At 37.8% G+C, this 25,853-nt stretch overlaps 1 protein-coding gene across 21 annotated transcripts in view; it reads left to right on the forward strand.

Annotated features, from left to right (window-relative positions):
* The window catches only part of MAP4 (microtubule associated protein 4), a 170,900-nt gene that overhangs the window by 13,041 nt on the left and 132,006 nt on the right, over positions 1-25,853 (forward strand). Inside the window, exon 1 of one of the 21 annotated variants that reach the window (XM_057705682.1) lies at positions 20,041-20,196. The exons of the other annotated variants lie outside the window; for them this stretch is intronic. The gene's annotated coding sequence lies outside the window, so the exon portion shown is untranslated. Of the gene's footprint in view, positions 1-20,040; positions 20,197-25,853 lie in introns of those variants that run through there. 21 annotated transcript variants of the gene reach the window in all.

Raw genomic sequence — 25,853 nt, forward strand, 5'->3', positions numbered from 1 at the left:
ATTCATCTGTCAATGGATGTTTAGGTTGCTTCCATGTCTTGGCTATTTTTTTTTTTAATTAAAAAATTAAAAAAAAATTTTGGCTGTGCTGGGTCTTAGTTGTGGCATGTGGGATCTTTCAGTTGTGTCATGTGGACTCTTAGTTGTGACATACATGCAGGGTCTAGTTCCCTGACCAGGAATCGAACCTGGGCCCCCTGGATTGGGAGCACAGAGTCTTGCCCACTGGACCACCGGGGAGATCCCTTGGCTATTATAAATAGTGCTGCTATGAACATTGGGGTGCACATACATGGTACTTTTAAGCCCTGCAAGCTTTCTTTCTCTTTCCTCTTCTTTGTTTTTATTTTCCCTAACAAGCCAGCAATAAATTGACTAAAATGGTGAGGTAATATCTTTCTAGCTCATTGTAGTCTAAGAGTGAGTCACTGTTCTCTTTGTGGAAAAATTCCAGGATACTTCATTTTCTTCTTTTTTTTTCCCCTTCGGTGGGATCTTCCTGGAGCAGGGATCGAACCCGTGTGCCCTGTCTTGGCAGGTGGATTCTCAACCACTGCGCCACCTAGGAAGCCCCACTTCATTTTCTTGAAAGCAAGTTTTTTTTTTTTTTTTCATTTGTTTTAAGGTTGTTTTGTTTAAAGCCAATGAAATGGAACTGTTAGGTTTTTTTTTTTTTTTTTTAAAGATTTATTATTGATTGATTGATTTTTGGCCGCATTGGGTCTTTGCTGCTGCACACGGGCTTTCTCTAGTTGCAGAGAGTGGGAGCTACTCTTCATTGTGGTGCTTGGGCTTCTCATTGCTGTGGCTTCTCTTGTTGCAGAGCATGGGCTCTAGGCTCTCGGGCTTCAGTAATTGCAGCACACAGGTTCAGTAGCTGTGGCACACAGGCTTAGTTGCTCCGAGGCATGTGGGATCTTCCTGGCCCAGGGATTGAACCTGTGTTCCCTGCATTGACAGGCAGATTCTTAACCACTGCACCACCAGGGAAGCCCCAAACTGTTAGGTTTTTAAGCATCTTATTTTTGAAGTGTTGATTATTCAATCTAATTCAGTAAGTGTTTCTTTTCTTTTCTTCTCTTCCCTCCCCTCCCCTCCCCTCCCCTTGCCACACAGCTTGTGGGCTCTCAGTTGCCTGACCAGGGATTGAACCCAGGCCACAGTGGTGAAAGCCTGGAATCCTAATGACTAGGCCACCAGGGAACTCCCCAATAAGTGTTTCTTGAGTGTCTGATATGTTCTAGGTTCAGTTTAGGTGCCACAGATACAAGGCTATGTAAGTCCTGCCTTAAGAAGTCAAAATATTTAGTATATTTGTCAGTTTTTTAAAAATTAATTTTTATTGGAATATAGTTGCTCTACAGTGTTGTGGTAGTTTCTACGGTACAGCAGAATGAATCAGCTATGCGTATACATACATCCCCTTTTTTGGATTTCCTTCCCATTTAGGTCACCACAGAGCATTGAGTAGAGTTCCCTGTACTATACAGGAGGTTCTCATTAGTTGTCTATTTTATACATAGTTATTGATAGAAGTTTTTTATGTAATTTTTAAATTGTTTTTTAAGTAAACTTTTAACTTGAAGATAATTGTAGATACATATGCAGTTGTAAGAAGACAATACAGAGAGTTCCCTTGTACCCTTTGCCCAGTTTCTCTGCTGTAGTAGTATTTTGCAAAACCATATAACAACCAGGGTATTGACATAGAAACAGTTAACAGTAAATGGTACAGCCCCTCTGGAAAACAGTTTGGCCGTTTGCCTGAGAGTGCAATTGCTGGGTCATATGGTAGTTGCATGTTTAGTTTTTAGAGAAATACCATTTACACTGATGTAATATGGTGGCAGTCCAGGCTCCTCAAGTGGTCTTCACTGACACTGCGGTGCTTTCTTTGCCGACTGCAGGGATGAAGTGCTGGCTGCCCTCCAGGGCCTCTTGACTCCACCCTGGAGAGGGGGTTGGGTGCCTCATTCTAGCCTGGAGAGGGCTTGGCCTTTGCGGTGTGGGTGGTGTTGGGCCCACTGTGTTTTCTATGGTGTTGGGCTGGAGTAAAGTGGCTATTGTCTAAAAGTTTTCCTCTTGCTAAGCTGCCCCTTGCCTGGTCCTTTGGCTAAAGAGAGCAGGCTTTTGTTGGAGTTTTTCTTGTCTGCACTCTTAGGTGTTTCTGGGTTGCCAGGCTCATCATTTCCAATACTGAGATATCTAAGGCAAAGAGGAAACCCAGGGAACTTGTCACTTTTTTGTTCCTCAGGTTCCCAAGGTCCCTTGCCATTCTACCTTCTTCTCTCCACCTTTCAGATTCTTATGTTTGTTTTATGAACGTATAATGTCCAGGGTTTTTAGTTGTACCTAATGGGAGGAAAAGGAAAAAAGTAGATTTTCTCTATTTTCCTAAAAGCAGAAGAGTTTTTGTATTGTTTTTAAAATGACATTTTTCTATTTATGAGAATATATATTTAATGTAGAAAATTTAGAACATACAAAAATTGTAAAAAAATAACAAAACTTTGACATATTCTTTTAGCTGTTTTCTGTGAATGTGTACATATTTTTCTTGCTAAAGTATAAACTGTTTATACTATTTAAGAACTTTCCACTTATCTATTATAAGCATCATTCCTTGTCAATAAATACTTAACGTATAATGCCATTTTTTGTGGTATCAATTAAGTTGTAATGTGTACATTCAGGAGGTGATCTGTATGTGTTACTCTGCTAGGTTAAGTGCCTGAGAGAGTGTTCCTGTACAAATAAAGGATGTACTGTTTCACATGAATCTCAGTGTTTAGACATTGCTTTTTTACAAAAGGGAGTCTGAAGTAAACCAGATTTAGCCATTAGTTTCAGAAACCCTGGGTGTATGTGTAGATATTTAGATTTTAAAGTTTAAAGTATCCACATCTTTATAAACGCTATTATGGTTAAAATTCTTCTTCATATTTTCCATTATATCATAAGAGGGGTCATTATACTTTTTAGGAGAAAATCAGAGATAATAATGGCTTTCTTGTTTTTCCTTGGAGGAAATAGGAGATACCAGCAGTGTTTGTTTCAGTGAACCCTAGCATTAGTTTTCTGCTGGAGTTTGCAAAACGTAAGCTGAATGATTTAAATCTTTTTCCATAGTGCAACTTTTTCTAATTGCTGTGCAGTATATTTCCAGATGTTCAGATTTATTGGGAAGTTTATTTCATAGATTGGAATTTTTAGTATTAGATGTCCAGGTTCATGTAGCAGATTTAATTAAAAATTATCACTCTATTTCATTTTTTTCCACTTTAGTCTTTTTCTTAGTATCATGCAAATAGTTGCACTGTATGTCAAATTGAAACTAATAATTATAGAATCACTTTACAAATGAGCGTAGATATAGAAGTATATAATATATGGAGTTGTTTTAGTTTCTATTTCTTGAAATACGAAGGCGCATGTGTCATAATTTGTTTAGGAAGCTATCCTTTCAACTTAACATGGAGTCATTAATCAGACATGAAATTGAAATTTTATGATCGTATTTTAGAAACTTAATAATCATATTACTTTTTCCTTCCCAAAAGTGATAAGTGATGCTATGAGAAAAATTTTAAATTTAGAAAAAGGAAAAAAAGTTAGCAAGGTACCAGTTTTCATATTCTTTTACAAGCAGTTAACCTTTGAGAAGTGCTCAGCAAGCTGTTTCCTCTTTGCCAGTCTCTGCAGCCTGTGGTTCGGAATGTTTATCACTATCCGGTGGTGAACCCAGATGTCCCACACTGGCTTCATTGGGATCACCTGGAGGGTCTTTTAAAATAGTTTTGGCTTTTTGCCTGTTATTCTCATTCATTAGATCTGAGGTGGAGTCTAGGACCTGAATTTTTAAAAATAGCTTTATTGAGATATAATTCACATACCTTACAATTCACCCGTTGAAAGTGCACATTTTTAGTATTTTCAGAGTTGTGTTGTCATCACCACAGTCGATTTTAGATGGTTTTGTTAGGCCCTACAAAACCCCTGCCCTTCTTAGCCATTACCCCCTTAATTCCTCTATCTAATCCCCCTACCCCCAGTCTCCCGCCCTAGGCAACCACTAATCTGCTTTCTATCTCTATAGATTTGCCTATTTTGGATGTTTAATATAAATAGAATCATACAGGTGGTCTTTTATGACTGTCCTCTTGCATTTAGCATAATGTTTTTAAGGTTCATCTGTGTTATAGCATGTATCAGTACTTCATGCCTTTTTATGGACACATAGTATTGTATGAATATTCTGCATTTTGTTTATACATTCGTAAGTTGGTGGACATTAGTTGTTTGTACTTTTTGGCTATTGTGAATTATGCTACTGTGAACATTTGAGTACATGTTTTTGTGTGGACATTTGCTTTCATTTTTCTTGGGTATATGCTTAGGGGTGGAATTGCTGGGTCAAATGGTAACTCTAGGTGTAACCTTTTGAGGAGCTGCTATATTGGTTTTCCAAAGTGTACCATTTTTCAGTCGCTTTAACAGTGCATGAGGCTTCATGTTTCTCCACATGCTCGTCAACACTTATCTGTCTTTTGATTATATCCATCCTAGCAGGTGTGAAGTTGCAGAATCTGAATTAAAAAACAAAAGTTTCTCAAATGATTTTGATGGTCTATAGGATAGTGGTTCTCATTGGGGGTCAGGGTAGAGAATGTGATTTTGCCCCATAGGGGACATTTGACAGTGTCTGGATATGTTTTTCATTGGCACAATTGGGAGGGTGCTTTTGGCATCTAGTGGGTAGAGGCTAGGGATGCTGTTATGCTACCCCACTACAAAGAATTATTTGGTACAAAATGTAAATAGGACAGGGGTTGAGAAACTCTGGTCCAGAAGAGAATTAGACTAAACAATTGCAGGTGAAATTTTTAGCCCACACATTGGCAGTAGGACATTATTTTCCATGCTAGATTTATATTTATATCAAATCTTTGAATTCATTGAGGGTACACAGATGATTAGAAAAGGGAACCTTGGGACCTAAGAGCCTCAGTCCAGTTTAGTATAAAATGTGCTCACTGAGAGCAGTGGGTCCTAGCCCAGAGCCTGATTTGGTGCAGATTTGTTGAATGAAAAGATATGTGGTGGTAGTTTGAACTAAAATAATTCTTGTCACTTCATAACGAATGTCTAGATTGGTAGACTCCATGTAGCTATATTGACTGCGTTCCCTCTCTTGAATTCCTCTACCCCACCAAAATCAACGATTGCATAAAAGAATGTACATAGGGTTTGATTTTATAGTTTGTTTCAAAGAAAATGTTTTAATGGAAATCATTTAAAAAGTCTCAACAGCGCTACAAATGAAATTGGAGACTGGCTATGGTATGGCTTACTGGCAGAGGATATGTGTGTGTGTGTTTTGAAATCTTGTGCTTTTCAGAGGTGGTACTATTTAATGAGACTAAATGTGAATCCAAGATCTGTTTGTCTTCTTTCCCCATATCTCTCCATTTTTATTATCTGTGTTTGTCAGTTTTTGTCCTGTATTATGTTTGATGATAAGAGGGATTAAAGAAAGGTAATCCCTCTCTTAAATGTATAATATTATTGAGAAAAATCATACATGTAATCTGTGGATATTATAACAACTTTTTTTCTTATAGAGAAAATACAGTGATTAATTGAAGTGAATTTTTCAGTTAAACTCTTTCTTTAAAGTCTTCACAAATGTAAAAATTTCTAAATTAAAAAAAAAATTCTAGAATGTGACACGTTGTTTTTTAAAAAGCATAAACTCTTTTTTTTTTTTTTTTTAATATTTATTTATTTGGTTGTGCCAGATCTTAGTTGTGACAGGCGGGCTCCTTACTTGCGGCACATGGGCTCCTTAGTTGAGGCATTCAAACTCTTAGTTGCAGCATGCATGTGGGATCTAGTTCCCTGACCAGGGCTCAAACCTGGGTCCCCTGCATTAGGAGCGTGGAGTCTTAACCACTGTACCACCAGGGAAGTCGCTGTTGAGTGTTTTTTAGAAAGTTTTTGGGACTTCCCTGGTGGTGCAGTGGCTAAGAATCCACCTGCCAATGCAGGGGACCCAGGTTTGAACCCTGGTCTGGGAAGATCCCACATGCCACAGAGCAACTAAGCCTGAGCGCCACAACTGCTGAGCCCCTGCTCCGCAATAAGAGAAGCCTCTGCAACAAGAGAAGCCACTGCAGTGAGAAGCCTGCGTACCACAACAAAGAGTAGCCCCCCCTCGCCACAACTAGAGAAAGCCTGCGTGCAGCAGTGAAAACCCATTGCAGCCAATAAATAAATAAGTCTTAAAAAAAAAGTTTATGATAAATTAAGACAATACTAAGAAAACAGTACAGGAGTACTAAATGAAAACTAAAACTTTCTTCCTGGCAAGTGGAAATTTGTTTCTCATTGTTTAATTTGTATTTTTTGTAGCATGAGAGAGGCTGAATATCTTTTCATAAATTTATTAATCATTTGAATTTCTATGAAAAGTTTGTATCCTGGGCTTATTTTTCTATTGGGTTGTTGATATTTTTCTTATTTATTTGTGAGAGTTCTTAAGTATGTTATAAAAATTAGCCCTTTATGTATTATTTGTAATACAGATATTTTTCTCCTTGTGTGTTGTCTTTTGACTTATGTTATTTTTTAAAATGAGATTAAAAAATGTTTGCATAGTCAACATTTTCAATATTTTACTTTGATTTATGGGCTTTGGAACTTTAGTAATAAAGTATTTCCTCCATATACACAAGGGTAATAATAAGTTCTGGAGAGCCTTCTTGATAGGGAAGTTTGCATTTGAGAAATTTAGTAAGATTTTGGTAATTATCTTCTTTATATAGATGAGGACACTGAGGTATGGAGAGATCACCAAACAGTAGATGGTGGTCACTGTGTAATGCTTTTCAGGGGAACTTGAAAGTGAATCCATGAGAAAGTGAATCCATGAAAAAGTGAATCTATAAAAGCCCTTATTTTATTTTTTAACGTTTCATTTGTAAATATTTTGGACTCACAGGAAGTTGAAAATAGTAGAGTCTTGTGTACCCTTCACCCAGCTTCCCCCAATAGTGACATCTTAAATAGCTGTAGTATAATATGAAAACAGGAAATTGACATTGGTACATTACTGTTAACTACACTACAGACCTTATTCGGTTTTCCCAAAGTTTTTTAACCTGCATGCGCACGCGTGTGTGTATGTGTGTGTGTGTGTGTGTGTGTGTGTGTGTGTGTAGTTCTTGGGAAAACCCTTCAACCTGTCTCAGTCCTCTGGCAGCCACTAGTTTGTTCTGTCTCTACAGTATTGTCATTTTGAGAATGACATAAAATTGGAATCATGTAGTATGTGATCTTTTGAGATTAGCTTTTTTTCACTAAGCATAATGCCCTCGTGGCCCACTGTATGTGTATCAACAGTTTATTCCTTTTTATAGCTAAGTAATATTACATGGTATGGATGTCATGTGTTTAGCTTTACACTGTTTAAAGTTATTTGGGTTGGTTTGTATTTTGTTGTGAATAAAGCTGCTGTGAGCATTTGTGTATAAGTTTTTGAGTGAACATTTGTTTTCTTTTCTCTGGAATAAATACCCAAGACTGTGATTGCTGGGTTGTATGGTAAGAATATGTTTGATTTTTGAAGAAACTGTCCAACTATTTTCTGGATTGGCAGTTCCATTACATTCCAACTAGCAGTATAGGAGAGATCCAGTTTTTCTGCATCTTTATCAGCATTTGGTATAGTCAGTATTTTAATCTTAGCTGCTTTAATAGACGTGACTTTATTTTTTTGTTTGTTTCTTTAAAAAAAAGAGCAGACAGCTCATAGTAAAACAACTTCAAAGACCTTAAATTCATAATTTAGTTGTTTCGTACTTTCTGTACTTAGATTTAAAATTTCAATGTTTTATTGCATGTGTGCACTCTTAAGACTTTTTTCTGTCTTACATTTAATTATATTTAATTAGTTTTTAATTAATTAATTTATTTATTCGCTGTGTTGGGTCTTCGTTGCTGTGCGCAGGCTTTCTCTAGTTGTGGAGATTGGGGGCTACACTTCACTGCGGTGCCCGGGCTTCCCAGTATGGTGGCTTCTCTTGTTGTGGAGCATGGGCTCTAGGTGCATGGGCTTCAGTAGTTGTGGCGCACAGGCTTAGTTGCTCTGCGGCATGTGGAATCTTCCCGGACCAGGGCTCAGACCCGTGTCCCTTGCATTGGCAGGTGCATTCTTAACCACTGAGCCACGAGGAAAGCCCTTTAATTACTTTTAAAATTTGTTGTTTCTTAACCACTACATTCTATCCTGGATCAAAATGATAGGGAGATGCAAAGTAACCTGGATTCTTGAGATGGATAAAGCATAACTGAGCGAATCCACATGTATTCTGGGATAATTTCTCAACTTTCCCCACTTAATATATTACATAAGGATTATGACCCATACTAATTTCATGTTCACAAGAAGGTAATAATACTGATCTGGCATTGTTTACCCTACTTATTCACTTCTTCTTCCTGTATAAGTGCAGTTCCACAGCCAGCTGTCTCCATCTCTTCTAAGACTGCATTGCCAATGTGACTAGCTGTGTTGTTCATTTATGTCCATTTTCTTTACCCAATTGCCCAGTTCCCTATTTTCACATATCCCAGTGGGAGTGACTTGGGAATTTCTTATGCTTAAGTTGAATCTGTTTTATTAAGTAAAATGTGATCTATGTATATTTGTACTTTGCATAAAAGGAACTCCTATATAGAAGTAATTATTATAACCTGAATATAATATTTTCCAGTGACTTGTTAATCATCATTTCATACAGCAAATATGATGGATCATAATATAGAATCATATCCTTCACACTTGTTGAATTGTGTAGGTTTTACCCCTCAGCTTCTCACATGGCTGTGATTTTGAGTGCTTGCTTTGTAGTACTTCTGCCTCTGCACTTTATTTTGTGGGGGGAAAATATTTTTCTTTTCAAATTTTTTTCTTCTAAACTGCTGTGGTTTAGGAAACCAGATTTTAGCATTAAGTTTGAGGGGTTTTATGACATACTTTTGGCTGGTCCAAGGCAGGCTTGTACTGGGTGTTTCATGTACTGTTTCATTCAGGCCTTACAATATTTCTGTGTAGACACTTTCCTTATCTATAAAGCTGAGAATGATAGACATTAGAGAAGATAAGGCCCAAGGTTGCATGGCCAATAAAAAGACAGATTCAAATCTCAGTCTTTTTGACAGTGAAGTGTATATTCTTGCGCAGTACCACGCAGCCTTGCCTGGTGATTCCTTTCGGTCTTTTACTTGGTTGTTAGATGTTGCCAGATATATGATGCTACTTCAACTAGGTGTGGTGAGGAGGCACAGCATCCAAAGCAAGTGTGTGAGATGATGCTGCAAGGAGGTGGCGGCTTGCTTTTTTATGCTGTGGCTTTCATGTGTTGGGGTAATGGGAGAGCATCAGCTCATCATGATCGGCTTACAGCTCAGAGCAGCTCTCTTTTAGTTTCAGAGTTATTATTGTCTGCCTTGTTCTCTGTCCTTGGCTTTTTCTTTTCTCCTTCATCCTTTTCTTTTAACTTTTCCTTTCTCTCTCTTTGCTGGTAAGAGACGGGAAACCAGGGACATGTTGTTGAAGACCTAGCATTTTTTCAAATACCTAATATTTATTTAGCTGATGAATAGCCTTCACCAGGAGTTTCCTTTTGTTAACAAGTTCAAGAGAGACCTCCATTCCAAATGAAATTTTATTTTGAAAGTGAATGCAGTGAGTTTCTCAGCATTGAGAAAATAATGAAATGAATAAACGCTGAAATGCCAACCTGTTTGCAAGGAATCAGGGTTACCAGTTGTGTATTGTCATTATGTCTACTTGCGATAAGTTGTTTTCTTTTCAGAGGTAAGCTTAATTTATTCCCCCTTGGACTATTATTTATGTTTCCTCAGTTTTGAAATTCATTTGATCTTTTAAAATGGTAGTGATCTTCTGACTCCTTATAAGTTAAATAAATTGGGCCAGGCCACCTCACCGTGTGAATTCCTGCCTTTCCCTGCTTGGTCTTTGACACCCTGCTCTGGGCCACTATGGCTCCCTTCCCACCCCAAAACAAGGACTCTGACTTTGCTCTGCCCTGCCTAATGCTTTAGGCTGAATTGTTTGGCAAGGGGAAGAGGGTCACATTTGATTTTTAGGGGGTTAATTCTGATGACCATTTGGAGAGTTGGGTGAGAGACTGTGTCCAAGAGCTCTGTTACGAGGCTGATACAGAGTCCAGGCGAGGGAGAGGGTTTGAACAAGGCACATGAGAATCAATGAGGAAGGTCAAGCACTGTATAGTTCATGATGGTGATGTGATTAATTATAGAGGCTATCATTTATTGAACATTTACTATGTGCTAGAGTTAGTAAGTACTCTCCATGAATTTAACTCTTATTTAACTCATTATAACAGCCCCATGATTGCAGGTCATAACATTTTTATTTTACAGATGAGGAAACTGAGTCACAGAGAGATTACATAACTTGCCCAAGTTTACCTAGCTCTGTAAAAGGAAAAGCCAGGATGGGAAGTCAGGCAGACTGATTCTAGAACCTGTGCTCTTGACTGCTTGGGGGTTTATTTTTCTAATCATTGGAGCTATTCATCAGTGGAAGAGCTACCCTGTGAAGTAATGTGATGGTCACCAATCGTCTACATCAAGGGTCCACATATACCTGTGGTTTGGTTAGATTACCCTGAGGGAGCTTTCGATATACAGGGAATCCTTGGTTTGCATGGTTCTGGTATGCATAAATTGTACTTACCATGGTTAGTTAAATAATACCCATTGCCTAATAACATATATTACCTGTAACTGCAGAAACTACAGAATTACTTTATATATCAGTTATCAGTGATCTGTCATCTCACTTCTTTCAAAGCCTGTTGATGACTGGTCACTGCACATCTGTTATGCAGTTCACGTATAGATAGGAAAGCATGTAGTTCTGTTGCCTCTTTGTCACCCAGTGTGTGACCTTTTACAAAAATGGATAATTGAAAGAAAGAACAAAGATGAAAGTACAGCAAAGAACCAAAAAGTTCACTATCAGCTTTGGGAGTGAAATTCAAATCATATGTGAATGGAGTTACAGGAGAAATTACTCACTGTGGGAATGTTGGCACTGCTGTCATTCAGAAGACTCTGGATATGCAGCTGGAGAAACTCAGTGAAGGTGAGCTTATCTATGTAAATGAGGAAAATGGTTTGGTGAAAAAGATGAAGATGTCCCAGAGGAGGAAGTGATGCGAGCAAAATTCACAGTTAAAGAATTCTCAGAGATACTTTGTGACATTGAAAACATAAAGGATAAAGTGCCAGAAGCTGATCCAAACCTAGAAAGGAGTATGACAACTTGCCAAAGCATAGGAAAGATGCCTGTTCCACATCATAAGTTAACTACTCTTTTTAAATAAATAAATAAATAAATAAATTTATTGGCTGCATTGGGTCTTTGTTGCTGCACGGGCTTTCTCTAATTGTGGTGAGTGGGGGCTACTCTTCATTGTGGTGCGTAGGCTCTTCATTGTGGTGTCTTCTCTTGTTGCAGAGCACGGGCTCTAGATATGTGGGCTTCAGCAGTTGTGGCACACAGACTCAGTAGTTGTGGCTCACGGGCTCTAGAGTGCAGGTTCAGTAGCTGTGGCACAGGGCCTTAGTTGCTCCAAGGCATGTGGGATCTTCCTGGAGCAGGGCTCGAACCCGTGTCCCCTGCATTGGCCGGCAAATTCTTAACCATTGCACTACCTAGGAAGTCCCCATAAGTTAACTACTCTTGATAAGTTTTTTCAAAGAAATTATACACTAATTTTCAACGTTTCTAATCTTTTACCGCAAACTAAATAAATGTTAGTTTTCCTGTTTTTTTATCCTTATGCAGTTATAAGTAACAGAATTTTCAATGCTTCAACAAAAATTTTTAAAGATAACAGAACAATTGTAATTTCCCCCAGTGATTATTACTATTGTTTTGCATGGTTGCAACTTGCATTGTCACTTTTTTGGTTTCACACCACTATGCAAAAAACAAAGACTACCTTACCTGTTCTTTACTGTTGAAAGTTTAGTTTTTCTCTTCATCTTCCAGTGGCTCCCTCTAGCCTTTTCTTGCAGAAGTTTTTATATGCATCTAACAACGAGCATGTTTCTTTGAGCAAGCTTTGCCTTTTTTTTTTTTTTAATTGTACTTACTGGAAAAGAAATAACATATCTATTTTCTGATAATAACAAGAAAAGAAATATCCTTGAAGCTGGCATTAAGGGTACTCTCATAGGAAAGGTGATGTTAGTTTCGTGTATCTGGTGCTCTCTCTGTCTCTTTTTGGGAGAGGTGGTAACAGTTTTATTGAGGTATTATTCATGTCATACAATTCACCCATTTAAAGTGTCAAAGTCGGTGGTTTTTAGTATAGTCACAGATGTGGACTATTAGCACAGTTTTAGAACATTTTCATCACTCCCCAAAGAAACCCCATACTCCATAGCCGTCACTCCGTAATCTTTTCACTGAGCCCTGCCCCCCACCCCCACCCCTCCCCAAGCCCTTGAGAACCACTAATCTTCTGTCCCTCTAGACTTGCCTATTCTGGACATTTCATATAAATGGAGTGATACAATATGTAGTCTTTTGTGACTGGCTTCTTTCACTTAGCATAATGTTTTCAAGGTTCGTCTGTCTTATAGCTTGTATTAGTACTTCATTCACTTTTATGGACACATAACATTCTATAGTTTGAATATACCAGATTTTGTTTATTCATTCATCTGTAGATGGACATTTATGTTTCTGCTTTTTAACTATTATAAATAATGCTGCTGTGAACATTCGTATTCGAGTTTTTGTGTGGACGTAGATTTTCATTTCTCTTAGGTTTCCTAGGAGTGAAGTTGCTGGGTCGTATGTTTAACCCTATTGAGGAATTGCCATACTGTTTCTATTAATACAATGGCCACACCATTTTACATGTCCATTAGCAGTATATGAGTCTTCTAGTTATCAGACATTTGTTATTGTCTGTCCTTTTTGATGACTGTCATCCTAGTATGACAGTGGTATCTCATTGTGGTATTGACTTTCATTTTCCTGATGATTAATGTGCTTATTGGCTATTTGTGTATCCTCTTTGGAGAAATGCTGGTTCAGATTATTTGTCCACTTTTTCTTTTTTTGGGGGGGGCATGCCTTGCAGCATGTGGAATCTTAATTCTCTGACCAGGGATCGAACCTGCACCCCCTGCGTTGGAAGCGCAGAGTCAACCACTGGACTGCCAAGGAAGTCCCTGCCTATTTTAAAATTAGGTTATTTTGTCTTATTACTGCTTTGTAAGAGGTTTTTTTTTTTTTTAATATATGCTAGATACAAGTTCCTTATCATAGATACATGATTTGTAAATTTTTTCTCCTAGTCTGTGTTGGATTGTGTGTGTCTTTTCAATTTCTTGATGGTGTCCTTTGAAGTGGAAATACTTTAAAATTTTGATAGAGTCCAGTTTAATCTCCTTCCTTTGTTGCTTGCACTTTTAGTGCTAAATTTAAGAAACTGTTGTCAAATCCAGGCTCATGAAGATTTATCCCATGTTTTCCTCTAAGAGATTTATAGTTTTAGCAGTTGGATTAGGTCTTTGTTCCATCTTGAGTTAATTTTTGTATATGGTGTGACTAGGGGGTCCGACTTCACTTTTTTGCTTCTGGATATCCAGTTGTCCCAGCACCATTTGTCAAAAAGACTGTTTTCCCCCATTGAATTGTTTTGGCACCTTTCTTGAAAATTGTAAATGTGAAGATTTATTTTTGAATTTTCTTTTCTGTTCCACTGTACTTTATGTCTGTGCTTGTACCACATTGTCTTGATTGCTATGACTTTGTAGTATGTTTTGAAATGAGGAAGTGTGAATCTTCCAACTGTATTGTTATTTCAAGATTGTTTTGGCTGTTCTGGGTCCTTTGAATTTCTATATGAATTTTAGAATTAGCTTGTCAGTTTCTACAAGGAAGCCAGTTGGAATTTTGATGGGGATTGCATTGAATCTGTAGATGAGCTTGGGAGGAGCATTGCCTTCTTCCACTGGACTGCTGGGGAGGTCCCACTTCTTAACAGTGTTAAGTCTTCCCATCCATGAATTTGGAAGATTTTCTTTCTCCAGTTTTTTGTATTTTTCAGAGTACCCTAAGTTTTGTGCTTCTTTTGTTAAATTTATTGCTAAGTGTTCTTTTTAATGCTGTTGTAAATGGAATTGTTTTCTTTTTTAAAAAATTTTATTTATTTATTTATTTATTATTTTTTGGGGGGTACACCAAGTTCAATCATGAGTTTTTATACACATATCCCCATATTCCCTCCCTCCCTCGACTCCCCCCCCACTGTCCCTCGAGTCCCCCCCACCCTCCCCGTCCCAGTCCTCTAAGGCATCTTCCATCCTCGAGTTGAACTCCCTTTGTTATACAACAACTTCCCACTGGCTATCTATTTTACAGTTGGTAGTATATATATGTCTGTGCTACTCTCTTGCTTCTTCTCAGCTTCCCCTTCATGGAATTGTTTTCTTAATTTCATTTTTGGATTGTTCATTGCAAGTGTTTGGTGCTGTTTTAATATTGACTGTTGAATTTAAAACTTTCAGTACCCAAGGGTCTTCTTATTGGCTTGTCATTACGAGAAGTGGAGGCTTGTATTATAGCTTTCAAGCAGTTTGTGGTCAGACTTTGAGTTATTTAGTGATCACTTTTGAGCTATAGGCCACTTGTACTTAGGAGTTCCAAACTGATGACTACATATGCCAGTTGTATGGTCAGTGTGACTGGTTTTCAAAAGCCCTTTCAGTTATAAAGCAGATGACTTGGGCAACAAAAATGTCTTTCATTCATATCATTCTTTTGTTTTTCTTGGTGCGGAGAGCTGTAGTTAAGAGGAACAGATTTTAGTGGTTTACCAAGTTGCATTAGAGGAAGTCTATAAAAGGATTGTTGAGCCAGACAGCTTTCAGATTAAAAACCAGTCTGTTAGCAGGGCAGGAACCTCTTGCAGATAGCTTGGTTAACCTGTAGCTTAGTGTAAGAAGAGTTGAAATTATGTCTCCTGAGATTAAATCTTAAATTATATAGGCATATTTCTGATAAGTATAGTTTTATCATCTGCATCAGAATGATCTGGGGTACTTTGAAAGGCAGATTCCTGGGCTGCTACCCAGACTTACTAAATCAGATTCTGGGAATAGGACTCTGTAATCTATTTTAAACCATCTTCTCAAGGGATGTCCACCTTAAAGTTTAAAAACTGCTTTTAATTGTGTACCTCCTTCTCTTGAGATTATTTTTTACCAGAATTGAAATTTTCACAGGAAGCCCTTAAAAAAAAGGAACAGAAGATATCAGTACATTTTACATACTGCTGTTTCATTTATATGTATGTGTGTGTGTGTAACTGTATGTGTGTGAATATGGGTCATTTTATGAAATGATTTCCCCCCCATGGATTGTGATCAAAAGAGAAAAAAATCGAAGGCTTCAGAATTAGAAAAATGTGCAACACACTTTTCATTATTTTGTATCTGCCATGTTCATGGAACTGGGGTAGGTGCTGGTGAGCAACCAAAGATCACTGAACATTGTTGCTCTTGAGCTCACAGTTTATAATGGGTAATAGGCATATAAATAATAAAGTTGGTCAGTGGTGTACTGGTAGCACACATCATATAGCTAGAGTGCTCTGGAAGCCATGGAGGCTTTTGTAGAGACGGACTGAGAGTAGAGGCAGGCCTTGAAAAGGTGAAAAAGAAAAATGGCATTTTAGTTATTGAGAGAGAATTATTTTAGGATTGAAGAAGAATTGATATCTATACCTATATGCCTATGTAAATTATTTCTAATTCAGTGTAGTGATGTACTTAGGCACTGTTGTTCATCTACTATCTACACGCATTCTGGCGTAGTGCCCAAGTGCATGGGGATCACCTAGTGCGTGAGGATGTGAAGGGAGGTTGTGTAGCTCTTGTCACAGCTTTCCTCTTCCTGGAGGCATTCTTTCTTTCCTTCTCTTGGAACTTTGTTTACTGGAGTTTACTTGTTTCCTTTTCAAATTTTATTTCATGGTAGTGCTTGTATTGCTGTTCTCATTAGATGTATTTGGATCCACTAAGAGTTCAGGACAGTGGGGGAGGTCTGGGGAAAACATTATGCATTTCAGAAGGGTAAACGCTGTGTCTACTTCTGTCTTCAGAATTCTATTCAGGCTCTAGGCCAGTAATCTAACTTTAGCCTTTATCACTAAGTAGACTTTATAACCATATTTTTGGTTTTATCTTAAGGTAGGCCAACATTCACTTTTAGAATGTCTGACAGCTGGTCCACAAACCATCAGAGATTATGTTAGCTTTTGTTCCTTATAGTCTGCTGTAGAATCCTTTGTTTACCTCAGCCGCCTTTAGTCACCTGATTCTCACATGCATACTGACACACAGATTTAGGATGATTCACTCTAAATAGTGCTCTTGATTTATTTTGTTTTTCCTGAGAGTTTTAGAGCAGAGGCTGATCGCTGACCACCTAAGCAGAAGGAACTACCTGGGCAAGGCTCTGGAGGTGCACACCCTGTGTCGCAGCATTTGACCATAGCTCTGTTGGTGACAGTATGCTGCTTGGAGGCCAAGTAGAGAAAAGGCACGTCCATGTGCTTTGAATACCCAGGTGTATAGTAGATGATAAATCACAACTTTTTTTAAGAATTAAAAAAATAGGAGGAGTAAATAAATAGTTAACAGGAGATGAATGCTAATACATGGCAGTTTTATTTTTTTGGTAAACATTGAAAGAGGTCAGGTCAGGAGTGGTCTAGGTGAGGGGAATGAACTGGCTACCAGCCTTCAGGATTTAGGTTACAGTTTTTAACTTTAGATACTGCCTTTTCAAATGAGGCTGTCTTCTAGGGATTAGAGTGCCACCTTTTTCTGTTGTTTTCCCCTAACAGAGAATACTTTTTAAGTGACTGGACTGCTTTTTTTCCTCAGATCTTTGGAAAATAGTGCTACAGTACTAAGATTTTGTTTTTCTAAGCTCCCCCTTTCCCTCACTTTTTTGTGCTAACTATTCCCCATCTGGAACATCTAATGTCATTGGGTAAGAGAAGTCCTTACATTTGTCTGTATACTTGCCTACTCAGTTCCCCATTCCTACCACCCTGTACCTTCCAGTATTGGAAATGTTTTTTAATTAATTAATTAATTTGATGCATTGGTCTTCGTTGCTGCACACAGGCTTTCTCTAGTTGCAGCGAGCGGGGGCTACTTTTCATTGTGGTGCGTGGGCTCCTCATTGTAGTGGCTTCTCTTGTTGCAGAGCTCGGGCTCTAGGCGCATGGGCTTTAGTAGTTGTGGCACTCGGGCTTAGTAGTTGTGGCTCGCGGGCTCTAGAGTGCTGACTCAGTAGTTGTGGCACATGGGCTTGGTTGCTCCGCAGCATGTGGGATCTTCCCGGACCAGGGATCGAACCCATGTTCCCTGCGTTGGCAGGCGGATTCTTAACCACTGCATCACTAGGGAAGTCCTGAAGTTTGCTTTTTAATTGTCACAATAATGATTTGGGGGGGGGCATTGAACAGTTCCCAAAGTCTTTCTTTTTGTTCACTTGTAGCCAGATATCAAAGAAGGAAATTCTGTAGAACAAGTGATTTTTAAAAGTGGTCAATATGTGAGCAGTTTTTTTCCTTATGATTTCTTCTTTTTGTTTTCCATTCCTGGACAGTAGAAATAGATCTGGTTTCCTAGGTTATCACAGCTTGTAACAAAAAGCTTTTTGATAAAGTTGGCTGTTGGGTCAGTGGGATGAGATCATTCATTCCTTCCTAAGTAGTTTGCAATGTTTGGAGTGTTTGCTGAAACAAAAGCCTGCGGGGTTGGCTAACCACGCAATAAGCCTGGCTTTGTGGTTGTGTTCAGGGCAGGAGAGTGTGATAGAATACTACTGATATGTGGAAGAAGGTGAAGGGTACTTGGCACAGTATCTCTGCACTGTGGCTGGGCACGTGTGGAAAGAGATTAGAATGATAAAGGGGTTCAGACCACACTTAAGGTTGGAACCTGGGTTTAGGCCTTCCTTGAGATGTGATGAATTAATTGAAAACAGAGTACTCCTACATTTGGATTAGTGCATCTCTAATTAAAAATATTCGATATTTTGAAACTAGAGAAAGGTTGATGACATGGAATTGTATACTTTAAAATGCTTAAGTGTATATTCTATACATTTCACCTCAATAACAAAAGAAAAAAATTATTAAGGATAACTGGGAGGAAAACTAATACACTCACTTTTCTGTTAGTACCAAATTAAATTGAACACTTAAAATCTTTAACCAAGGCTTCAACTTTCACATCATGGATATTGAATAGTGGCACAATCCAAGAATTGGTAATTAAATAGGAGACAAGGAGCTATGTCAGGTGGGCATGCTATTTAAAAAAGGATAGCTATTTGGTGCTGTTTCCAACAGGTAGGCTGGCTTATTTTGTTGACCTCTGAGGAAACTAAAGCTTTCTAGCCTAGCATAGGAAATGGTCAGAACTATAACACCCTTTATCTTTCCCTTGTTTCCTTCTTTGTAATAGCATAGGAGTGAGAGGAAATCCTGCTTCTAGTTGAGACTCAGGATGACCTTGAACAAATATCTTTGCTAATCCCCTTGGCTCTTTTCTCACTTGTAAAATAAGGACTTAAAATCGCATATGCCCCTTTTTTGTCATTTGGGTGGAAATATTAGACACACATTGCTAAGTTATTTTGTTTTGTTTCTCTGAATGTAATAAATAAGTCCCTGTTAGAGTTGGTCACTGTTTGTAAATCTACAAAGTTAAGAGTTAATAGTACCAGTGGTAGAACTTCAGATTTTAAGCTTTAATGGAGAGCCAGCTAGTTTTCAGTGATTAGAGACTTGGACGTTACTTATACAGACTTTCTTCCATAGTAAGTTTCTCCCGGGAATTGTAGATTGTGTGAGAGTGCAGTTTTAGGTGATGGATCAGATTTAAGTTGGAAGTGAATACAGTTTGGTACTGGAATGTTAAAGATAGATATCAAATACAGTTGTCCCTTGGTATTCACAGGGGATTGGTTCCAGGACACACTTTGGATACCAAAATCACCTGGTGCTTATGTTCCACAGCTGGCCCTCTGTATCAACAGTTCCACATTCATGGGTTCAGCTGACTGTGCTGTACTGTTCTTTTCTTTAGATCTGTTTCTGAATACGTGTCCTGGGGAAAATTGGGGATATATTGTGGGCAATTTATATTTTTCTGTATTTCAGAAACTTCTGTACATAAGGCCCAGGTTCATGATTTTTGATGCTTAGACAATGTTAAATACTGAAATGGCTCTAGCCATTCAAGTGCTTGCCTGAAGCCATACAGCAAACTCCCTGATCACTTTGGAAGTATACATTTTGACCATGTTCAGAAATAAAGACAGCTTATAATTATTGCATCAATATTTTTATGTAAATAAGCCCAATTAAGTATTTTTAAAATTAATTTTGTAAATTATAGAAAATAAATTTAGATTTACAGAAGAGTTGTTAGGATCTCTCCTATTATTAATATCTTGCATTAGTATGGTGTATTTATTAACAATTAAGGAACCAATTTTGATACATTAATTAAAGTTCATACTTTGTTTGGATTTCCATAGTTTTTACCTAATGACCCTTTTCTGTTCTGGGTCTCATCCAGGATACCACATTACATTTAGTTGCTATGCTTAGGCTTCTCTTGGCTAGGACAGTTTCTCAGACTTCATTTTTGATGACCTTGTCTTTCATAATCTTGACAGTTTTGAGAAGTACTGGTCTGATATTTTATAGAATGCCTTCAACTAGGATTTATCTGATCTTTTTCTTCTGATTAGACCGGGGTTATGGCTTTTGAGAGGAAGATTGCAGAGGTAAGATGCCATTTTTATCACATATCAAGGGCACATACTGTCAACATGACTCATCACTGTTAATGTTAATCTTGATCACCTGGTTTAGGTAGTGTTTAACAGGTTTCTCTTTTGTCTCCCTTTTTATGTTGTACTCTTTGGAATGAGGTCACTACGTGACCCATCCACACTTAAGGAATCAGGGTTAAGTTCTATCACCTAGAAGTTGGAAGGTCTAGACTAATTCTTTGGAATTCTTCTTCATGGTACGTTTATTTACCCTCCCTCGCTAATTTATTCAATTATTTATTTATATCAGTATAGATTCATGAGTACTTATTTTGTATTTTGGGTTACAATCCAGTACTGTATTTTGTTGCTCATACTGTTCCAGCTTTGGTCATTGAAAGCTTTCAGTTGATCCCTGTGTTCCTTTCACATTCTCTCATTAATTAATTAATTAATTAATTATTTTTATAGCATTGCCTAACTTTCTGGTGTTACAAGATGTTCCAGGCTTTGCTTGTGTATTTTCTGTCCCGGTCCTAGAATTAGTCATTTCTCCAGGGAGCCCTGTTTCCTTTGTAAGAGATGGTATTAGAAACCAAGTCTTGGATACTAGGTGTGCTTGTTGCTTACTGGAATGCCCCTGAAGATTTAAATTAAACTATATCTACGTTTGAACAGAATGGAAATGTCATATTTACAGGAAAAAATTTAGGCTTTTTCCTAATTTATAGACTTTTTTCTCCCATTTTTTTCTCTTTTCTGTCTGCCTCCTTTTACTGTGGTTTTAGTGCAATATAGTACTGAGTCCTAAAATGCGTATCATGTAAAAAATACCATTAAACTAGTGGTCTGTAGCTGTAATATACAGAATTTTAAACCATTATATGACTGGCTTAGGAAATATGAGTGTGCATTCTTGCTCTTTCCTTAAAGCAGAGGTATCAGGACAGAGCTTTTCACGTCATTGACTAAAACTCTTCAAAGAGGAATTAGTTCCAGGAAGGTAAGACATTTTGGATGTGTACTTCAAGTTCTGACTGCTCTGAAGGAATTACCACCAGTTTCATAATATGTGTGTGTGTGTTTTTCTCTCCCTTTCCCATCTTACCTGTCTAGTGACTTTGTAATTTAGTTAAACCAGCCACTACAACACAGTGGAAACTCTGCTACCATTAGGAGCTGTTTAGAGTTGACAGTGATTTCAGTAGCTCTAGAGTAGGAGTCTCCTACTTAAACTCACACAGCAGCCTGGCAGTTCACGTGAATCTGTTCGGCTGGCTTGGAACAAGATTATGCTGCAACACTGTCTGAGTGGGTGTCTGCTGTACAAAAGCCAGTTACTTCTCCGCTCTTGGATATTATTGCTGAATTGGGAATGCATACTAGTTGTCTGATCTGATTCTAGAAAGAAACTATAAATGTGTATCTTAATTCAAAAATTTCTGATTTTTGAGATGTTGGCACAAGTTTCTCCAAAACACTCTTGTAGGTCACTGTCCCAGGGGCCTTGTCAGACCTAGGATTACTACTTTATCACCCCTAAACTAGTGCCTCTCTTGTACCTTCAGTGAGTACTCACTGAGGCGGGGAACTTTGGGCTGGGTGGGGATTGTAAGACCTTGGTTCTGATTGTAGCTTTGGCATTAATTAGCTCGTTGCCTTTGGGCAGAGGGAATCCTCTTTGGATCTCACTTTACTAGTTGTAAAATAGGAGTGTAAGCTAGATAATTCAAGATTCCCCTTTTTATTATTTGATGTTTTCATGCGTATGTTTCACTTGAGCTCTGAAATGATGACCATTCGTGACTCGAGGACATCAGGAAGATTTATCAGTATAAGCACTTTAACAGTAGAGGGGACCATTATGTTTTTTCCAAACGTAGCTTCTTATAGACCATAGAGGATTCTTGCCTTCTTTTTCCTGAACACAGCATACTTGCTGCCTCCGGTCGGTATCTGGCAGATGTGCATGTATAATGATACATCTGAATGTTTCTCTTTCTTCAAATAAGTGGGTAAATTGATTCTAATGAGGAAAGCTGTATTGAGAGATGGGGCTTTTGGAGTGTTTATGACTAGTGGGAACAGTAAAGCTGACAATGGACAGTATTTTCTTAGTTATGAAGAACAGTATCATTTCTGTAGTTTGATTTGTTTCATTATTTTTAATTTAAGCAGTTGGTGGCACTTGTGTATGGGAGTAATGATGTATTTGGTGTTTACTGCTTAAAATCAACACATGAAATTGCAGAATGACATACTAATTAACAGCAAAACTGAAATCTGAAAAACTACATTCTGGAATTTAGTCTACAGAGATAAGAAAAGACTGCTGTTACCTTCTTCCCTGACCTCGGACTGCTTTTTATCAAGAAGATAGTTTTGTAGGAAGATCAAAATTCTTCTAGAAAAATATTAAAGATAAGGGAAATAAATTTTGCATATACGTTAAGAGTAATGACATTGGACTTCCTAGGTGGTACAGTGGGTAAGAATCTGCCTGCCAATGCAGGGGACACAGGTTCGAGCCCTGCCCCAGGAAGATACCACATGCCGCGGAGCAACTAAACCTGTGCACCACAACTGTTGAGCCTGTGCTCTAGAGCTCGTGAGCCACAACTATTGAGCCCATGTGCCACAACTACTGAAGCCCACTTGCCTAGAGCCCGTGCTCCGCAACAAGAAAGGCCACCGCAATGAGAAGCCTATGCACCACAATGAAGAGTAGCCCCCGCTCGCTGCAACTAGAGAAAGCCCATGTGCAGCAACGGAGACCCAACACAGCCAATTAAATAAATGAATGAATGAATGAATGAATGAATGAATAAATAAATTTATTTAAAAAAAGAATAATAATATTCACTTGATATACTTAGATCAGCTATAGTTTTTGTAAAAATATGTTCATTTGGCTCTAAGTGTTGTCTTTGGAATAAAGTATCCTGATGTTAGGTGATTTGGTAACAAACATGCCTCTACCCTGAGGACCAGTCTACATTCCTGTTTTGTATAAGTTTTTAGAGAAACCTTTGTATTTGATTGGGTTGTAACATGAGCATTCATGATTTAGTCTTTCATAGGAATAGCTACTTACGAATAATTTAATCCTTTGTGAGCTTCACAAGGCAAACTTAATCCTAAATCTTTAAGTAGAAGTCTAAACTGATGGAGTAATAGACAGGTGGGATTTACGTTTACCCAATTGCTGCAGCAGTTTTGACGAAAACATTTGAATTAGTATTCTCATGCAGCAGACTAATGAACAGAAATCTTGTAGCTTCTTCGTAAATAGCTCATAGCTGTAAGTACTCAGGAGAAGAGAGTATGTGAAAGGTTTATCTCTTCAGATGTATAGACTTTGCTTTGTAGCTCTAAAGCAGTCAGGAGCCCCTAAATCAGCATACTAGTTTTTTTATAAAAAAGTGCGTTTGTATACATACCTAAAAAAATTATTATCTTTTTAACACTGTGCATAGCACTTAGTATTAGGTCAAGCCATACAAAAATGCAGTTTTTCTAGGTCAAAAACAATCAAATATCAATAATTTTATGTGGTTCCAGTTAATAAATATTCAATACATTTTGTTCACCTGAACAGAGTGAGATCATAGTCAAAATGGTAGGCTTAAAAAGGACTTCCGGATAATTCTTTTTACAAATAAAGTGAGGTGAGTTGCCCGAGATCTTATATCCAGTTTATGGCAGAGGTAAAGAGAGGCCAGATGATCTGCTAATGGTGACTTATTTTAAATTTGACTTGAGATATTGTTAAAAGCTTGGATTTTTTTCCTTCTGTAGAAATAAAGGCATAACCTGAAGCTGTGTATTTGACCATGGACCTAGTGCCCATGGGACTCCTCATAGAAAGGACCACAAATACTGTTTTCACATGATGTGTATGCTTACCGAGTAGAATATATTAAAATTACTTCTTAGAAAATAAAGAGGTAATAGAGTAACAATATATAAAGTTTTATGTAATTTATTAGTCTGTTGTGGTATACAAAGTTTTTAATAATTTCAGCCATATTTTAAGATACAAGTCAGATGTGAGAGCCAGTGTCAATTATAGTATTTGGGATGGAAGGCTCCGAGATTTTCACAGACATTTTTAAAAAGAAGTTTAAGGCCCCTCATGTTTATGTGAGAAACTGTGTTTCTTGCTGCCTTTTTGTAGTCTCGTGACAAAAGAAGAATCTGGTTCTTTTAGCAACTAGACTAATTTTTGGAAAGTCACTTTATCATTTTCTTTATTTGTAAAATGAGGATGACAGATATGTAAGATCTCTATATTAGTTAGGGTGATTAATGCTGTCTAATATATCTAGCATTTCAGTGCTTTGACACACTTAAAGATTATTTCTTGCTTCATGTGGTGATTGAAGAATTCCAGCTCTTTTGCATTCATTTAGTTGACAACAGAGAGCACCAGCAGGGAAGATCTCATTCATCGTTTTGTGGGGAAGCATATTACTTCAGCTGGAATCCTGCTGACTAGAACCCAGTCATGTGGTCTCAACTTGTAACTGCAACGGAGGTGGGAGCTGTTTTTCTGAGTGCCTAGGAAGAAGAAAGTGGATTGGTTGAGCATTGAGCATCTTTGCCATACTCCCATTCAGTTTCTACAGTACATTCTTGGATTCTGTATTCACCACAAAAATCTTTCTCCTATTGCATGTTACTTTTTGTACCTTTGACTACTCAGAATTAACTTCCAAACTTCTTGAAAGAAATTTAGTTTGGAAGTCTTTGTTATTTTAGTTTGTAAAAACTCTTTGGTGCTTGCTATATTTAGGAAAGTTTTTTTGTTTGTTTTTTGTTTTTACCCCAAGATGGTTATATCATGTTATTTTCTTTTGTAATTTCATTTCTGGTTTAAACTTTTTTTTAAACGTCATTCATTGTGCCTTGCTTATTTTTGAAGGACTAAAAATGCATCTATGGCAAAAACCCCCCATTGGTTATACAAGAAATACAGTAGAATATTGAACACAGCCAACACCAGAGCCACCAAATCATTGTCCACCCATGTTCAGTCTGTCAGCCCACCAGCAGAAGGGAGAACAGAGAAACCTTACACTGCCTTTTAAAGGTCAGCACATGCAGACTTGCAGACCAATAGAGAAGCACATTCCAGTGAGGAGGCAAAGTTCTTTTTGCCTTCTGCCCACTTAAGATTAAACTTAGAGAGTCAGCAAAAGCCTTTCAGCTTTGATTTCAGCTGCTGTTTTAGTTATCCTCCCACCCCCTCTTTCTGTGATCCATTATATATACCATTTTGTACTTAAGACTGAAACATATCATTCCTCATGGATCCATCCTGTGTTCGTAAATCTGATGAGAATGTTGTAAGCCTAAGTATTAAATGCATTTTTTTCTTAAAATATATAATTAGCTCAAAATAATGCCACAGTTCAGTTTGCATTGTATTTGAATCAGTACTTTTTTATGTAGTTCCCCCTCTGGTAAATCACATTTGCCGCCCCCTGCCGCAGTTGCCTTTTTTCCCCTTTTTTTAGTTCCCCGACTAGGGATTGAACCCAGACCTTTGGCAGTGAAAGCATGGAGTCCTAACCCCTGGACCGCCAGGGAATTCCCAATTGCCTTTTTTTGTTGTTGGCAGAAAAATATATGCTGTCTATACCAAATATCTAAGTCTTTTAACTTGTAAAAATTATACTGTTTGGGGGGACTTCCCTGGAGGTCCAGTAGGTAAGACTCTGCACTTCCACTTCAGGGGACATGGGTTTGATCCCTGGTTGGGGAACTAAGAACTTGCATCCTCACAGTGCAGCCAAAAATAAAAAAAAAGGTAGAAAAATTATACTGTTTTTGGAAAGGTTAATTTTGGACAGAGTTGTTTGTAGATCCTAGTGCATAACTATCATCCTGGGATTTCTTTTTGTTTCCCTTA

Source organism: Hippopotamus amphibius, chromosome 13 (genome assembly GCF_030028045.1).
Source record: "Hippopotamus amphibius kiboko isolate mHipAmp2 chromosome 13, mHipAmp2.hap2, whole genome shotgun sequence".
NCBI classification, from domain to species: domain Eukaryota; kingdom Metazoa; phylum Chordata; class Mammalia; order Artiodactyla; family Hippopotamidae; genus Hippopotamus; species Hippopotamus amphibius.